Below are 5,000 nucleotides of genomic sequence, written 5' to 3' on the forward strand. Positions count from 1 at the left end.
TGCGTCCCTGTGGGTTCCTTTGTCGGTTTTGCGGGTTCGGCCGGGCCTTCCGCGCCGGCCCGTCGGCTCGCTCGGATGGGCCCCGCGGAGTTGGCCCACGACGGAGCCGGCACGCTCCTTCCGCTGGTGCGGCTCTCGGTCTACGCCTCCAGCCGGCCCTTGTGGCGGCCGTGCGCGGCGCTTCGGTTCGGTCGGCCGGTCTTCCTGTCCCTCACGAAGTGCTCGCGGCCGCGCGCGCGCGGAGTTGGATCGGCCTTACTTGGTCCGATCCGTCGCCATCGCATGTTGCGTGGGCTCGGTCCCGTCTCGGTGAAATCTTGGGCCGCTTTGGTGCGTCCCTGTGGGTTCCTTTGTCGGTTTTGCGGGCTCGGCGCCGGGCCTTCCGCGCCGGTCCGTCGGCTCGCTCGGACGGACCGTGCGCAGGTGGTCCCCGACGGAGCCGGCACGCTCCTTCCGCTGGCGCGGCGCTCGGTCTATGCCTCCGGCCGGCCCTCGCGGCGGCCGTGCGCGGCGCTTCGGTTCGGTCGGCCGGTCGTCCCGTCCCTCACGAAGTTCCTGCGGCCGCGCGTGCGTGGAGCGGGATCGGCCTTACTTGGTCGGATCCGTCGCCCTCGCCTGTTGCGGGGGCTCGGTCCCGTCCCGTTCGGTGAAAGCTTTGCCCGCTCTGGTGCGTCCCCGTGGGTTCCTTTGTCGGTTTTGCGGCCTTGGCGGCGGGCCTTCCGTGTCGGCCCGTCGTGGGCCCGCTGCGCGTCCGTGCGCGGTGCTTCGGATCGGTAGGCCCGTCGTCTGGGTCCCTTACGAAGCTTTGCGCGACCGCTCCTTTGTCGCCGGTCCCCTGTTAGGGCTGACCGAGCCCTCCGTTCGCCCCCTGGCCCGTCGCATGGGCCCCCGGCGCCTCCGCGGCGCCCCACCGAAAATTGTCACGACGCGCATCCAGCGCCGACGAGGTCGCAGGTTACGTGCGGCAGCCGGGGGGCTAGGCCGAGCGGCGGCGGGCCCGCCCACGGACGGGCGCGGGGAGGAGCGCAGCCGGCACGCGGCGCGGAGCGGCGGCGGCATGCCGCCGGGCGGCCGTCGGCTCAACCGTGCCCGAGTCCCGCGGGCACCGCGTCGCCCGGCCGGCGCGAGCGGCGGCGGGCCCGCCCGCGGACGGGCGCGGGGAGGAGCGCAGCCGGCACGCGGCGCGGAGCGGCGGCGGCATGCCGCCGGGCGGCCGACGGCTCAACCATGCCCGAGTCCCGCGGGCACCGCGTCGCCCGGCCGGCGCGAGCGGCGGCGGGCCCGCCCGCGGACGGGCGCGGGGAGGAGCGCAGCCGGCACGCGGCGCGGAGCGGCGGCGGCATGCCGCCGGGCGGCCGACGGCTCAACCATGCCCGAGTCCCGCGGGCACCGCGTCGCCCGGCCGGCGCGAGCGCACGAGGGCGGGAGGCAACCGGGCGGCGCCTGCGGAACCGGATGCGACGGCCGGCGCGGCACGGCCCCGACGGGTCCGCACCGAAGACCAGCGCGGTGCGGATCGACCGCTGATGAGGTCAGAGGTTACGTGCGGCAGCCGGCCGGCTGGCCCGAGCGGCGGCCGGCACGCGACGGGGATCGAGCGGCCCCGACGGCTTGCAGCCGGGCGGCCGACGGCTAGGCCGTACCGGAGTCCCGCGGTCGTTCGGGCGAAGGGGCGCATGCTGCGGGAAAGGCCTGCGGCGGCGAACCGTCCGCCCGGCCGGCCAAGCCTTCCGCGGCGGCGCGCACGTGGCGGCGCGGCCGAGATGACCGAGCGAAGCCCCGGCGATGGGCGGCGCGCACGTGTCCGTGCGGCCGAGATGACCGAGCGAAGCCCGGGCGGCGCCCGCCGTGCGCCCTGCCGGATCGCGCCTTCCGCCGGCGCGCAACGCCGGTCCCGCGTTCCGGCCGCGGGAGAGGCCTGCGTCGGCGAACCGTCCGCCCCGCCGGCCGAACCTTCCGCGGCTGCGCGCACGTGTCCGTGCGGCCGAGATGACCGAGCGAAGCCCCGGCGACGGGCGGCGCCCGCCGTGCGCCCCGGCGGATTGCGCGGCCCGCCGGCGCGCAACGCCGGGCCCACGTTCCGGCTGCGGGAAAGGCCTGCGGCGGCGAACCGTCCGCCCCGCCGGCCGAACCTTGCGCGGCGGCGCTTACGTGTCCGTGCGGCAGAGATGACCGAGCAAGCTCCGGCGATGGGCGGCGCCCTCCGTGCGCCCCGCCGGATCGCCTGCGAGCGGCGAGCGTCCGGGCGGGCCCCTTTCGCAACTTCCCTCGGTACTCTAAACACCCCTTGCCTCTCGGTCTTCCCCCCGACCCTCTCGGTATTTGCTCGGATATGTGCATGCATCGTCCCTCGTCGCCTTCGGTTATCCTCCCCGGGGTGGGCTTTGCGCCGACGCGCCAACGGGGTGGTAGGGGGGCTGCAGCCGCGGCCGCCGCGTTTCGCCATCCGCGCGTGCGCCGCCGGATCCGAGTGGAGGTCGCGGGCGACTCGTCGATGCTTGTACTAGGGGCGCATGCCGGCAGCCCCCCGCGGGGTGCGGGACCCCCGATCGGCGTGCGAGGGACGGGCGTCCGGGCGGGCCCCGTTTCCAACTTCCCTCGGAACATTAAAACCCCCCGACCCCCTCGGTCTTCGCTCCGGCCCTATCGCTATTGCTCGGATATGTGCATCCACCGTCCCTCGTTGCCTTCGGTTATCTACCCCAGGGTGGGCCTTGCGCCGATGCCCCGATGGGGTGGCAGGGGTGGGGCTGCCGCGGCCGGCGCGTTTCGGCATCCGCGCTTGGGGGCTCGGACCCGAGTGGAGGTCGCGGGCGGCTCGTCGATGCCTGCACCGGGAGCGCATGCCGGCAGCCCCCCGCGGGGCGCCGGACCCCCGATCGGCGTGCGATGGACGGGGGGAGGGGCGGGCCCGGTTTGCAAATTCCCTCGGTACTTTAAAATCTCACGGCCCTGTCGGTGCTCCCTCCGGCCCTATCGCCACTGCTCGGATATGTGCATCCACCGTCCCTCGTTGCCTTCGGTTATCTACCCCGCGGTGGGCTTTGCGCCGATGCCCCGATGGGGTGGCAGGGGGGCACGCTCTAGGCCGTGCCACGGGGCGCGGGCGCCGGCGCCGTACGTCCCTCGCGGCGGCCGTGAGCGGCACCTCGGCTTGCTCGGTCTGTCCTCCCGGGACGCGCGACCCGTGCGACCGGGACGCGCATCCCGTGCGACCGGGACGCGTGTCCGGGCCGTTCCCGTTTGCAACGCTCCTCGGTACTTTGGAACGCTTGGGGTGGGCTTTGGGCGGATGCCCCGCCGGGGTGGTAGGGAGGGGGGGCGGCTGCTGCCGCGGCGGGACTTCCGCTCCACTCCGCACAAGTCCGTCGCCTCGCGGCGGGCGCGCCCGGCACCGTTCGTCCCCGAGGGAGCCGGCACGCGCCCGCCGAGGCCCCGGCGCATGGGCGCCGCCGCCGGCCGTCCGCGCGGCGGCCGTGCGCCGGCTTCCTCCGTCGGCCCTCCCGGGATGCGCGACCCGTGCGACCGGGACGCGCATCCCGTGAGACCGGGACGCGTGTCCGGGCCGTTCCCGTTTGCAACGCTCCTCGGTACTTTGGAACGCTTGGGGTGGGCCTTGGGCGGATGCCCCGCCGGGGTGGTAGGGAGGGGGGGCTGCTGCTGCCGCGGCGGGACTTCCGCTCCACTCCGCACAAGTCCGTCGCCTCGCGGCGGGCGCGCCCGGCACCGTTCGTCCCCGAGGGAGCCGGCACGCGCCCGCCGAGGCCCCGGCGCATGGGCGCCGCCGCCGGCCGTCCGCGCGGCGGCCGTGCGCCGGCTTCCTCCGTCGGCCCTCCCGGGATGCGCGACCCGTGCGACCGGGACGCGCATCCCGTGAGACCGGGACGCGTGTCCGGGCCGTTCCCGTTTGCAACGCTCCTCGGTACTTTGGAACGCTTGGGGTGGGCCTTGGGCGGATGCCCCGCCGGGGTGGTAGGGAGGGGGGGCTGCTGCTGCCGCGGCGGGACTTCCGCTCCACTCCGCACAAGTCCGTCGCCTCGCGGCGGGCGGGCCCGGCACCGTTCGTCCCCGAGGGAGCCGGCCCGCGCCCGCCGAGGCCCCGGCGCATGGGCGCCCCCGCCGGCCGTCCGCGCGGCGGCCGTGCGCCGGCTTCCTCCGTCGGCCCTCCCGGGACGCGCGACCCGTGCGACCGGGACGCGCATCCCGTGCGACCGGGACGCGTGTCCGGGCGGTTCCCGTTTGCAACGCTCCTCGGTACTTTGGAACGCTTGGGGTGGGCTTTGGGCGGATGCCCCGTCGGGGTGGTAGGGAGGGGGGGCTGGCGCCGCCGCGGCGGGCCTTCCGCCCCCCTCCGCACAAGTCCGTTGCCTCGCGGCGGTCGTGCCCGGCACCGTTCGTCCCCGACGGAGCCGTCGCGCGCCCGACGACTTTCCGGCGCACGGGCGCCGCCGCCGGCCGTCCGTGCGCGGCGGCCGTGCGCCACTTCGGCTTCGTCCGTCGGCCCTCCCGGGACGCGCGACCCGTGCGACCGGGACGCGCATCCCGTGCGACCGGGTCGCGTGTCCGGGCCGTTCCCGTTTGCAACGCTCCTCGGTACTTTGGAACGCTTGGGGTGGGCTTTGGGCGGATGCCCCGCCGGGGTGGTAGGGAGGGGGGGTCTGCTGCCGCCGCGGCGGGCCTTCCGCTCCACTCCGCACAGGACCGTTGCCTCGCGGCGGACTTGCCCGGCACATTTCGTCCCCGACGGAGCCGGCACGCGCCTGCCGACTTCCCGGCGCACGGGCGCTGCCTTCGGCCGTCCGTGCCCGGCGGCCGTGCGCCACTTCGGCTCCCTCCATCGGCCCTCCCGGGAAGCGCGTCCCGGACGTTCGGGATGCGCACCCCGTGCGACCGGGACTCGCGTCCGGGCCGTTTCCGTGTGCAATGCTCCTCGATTCGCTGGAGCCCTTGGGGTGGGCCTTCGGAGGATGCCCCGCTGGGGAGGTAAGGGGGTGTGTCCT

Source organism: Phoenix dactylifera, chromosome 10 (assembly GCF_051530095.1).
Source record: "Phoenix dactylifera cultivar Ajwa chromosome 10, Ajwa_hap1_PhDact_Kaust_v1.1, whole genome shotgun sequence".
In the NCBI taxonomy this organism is placed as follows: Eukaryota; Viridiplantae; Streptophyta; class Magnoliopsida; order Arecales; family Arecaceae; genus Phoenix; species Phoenix dactylifera.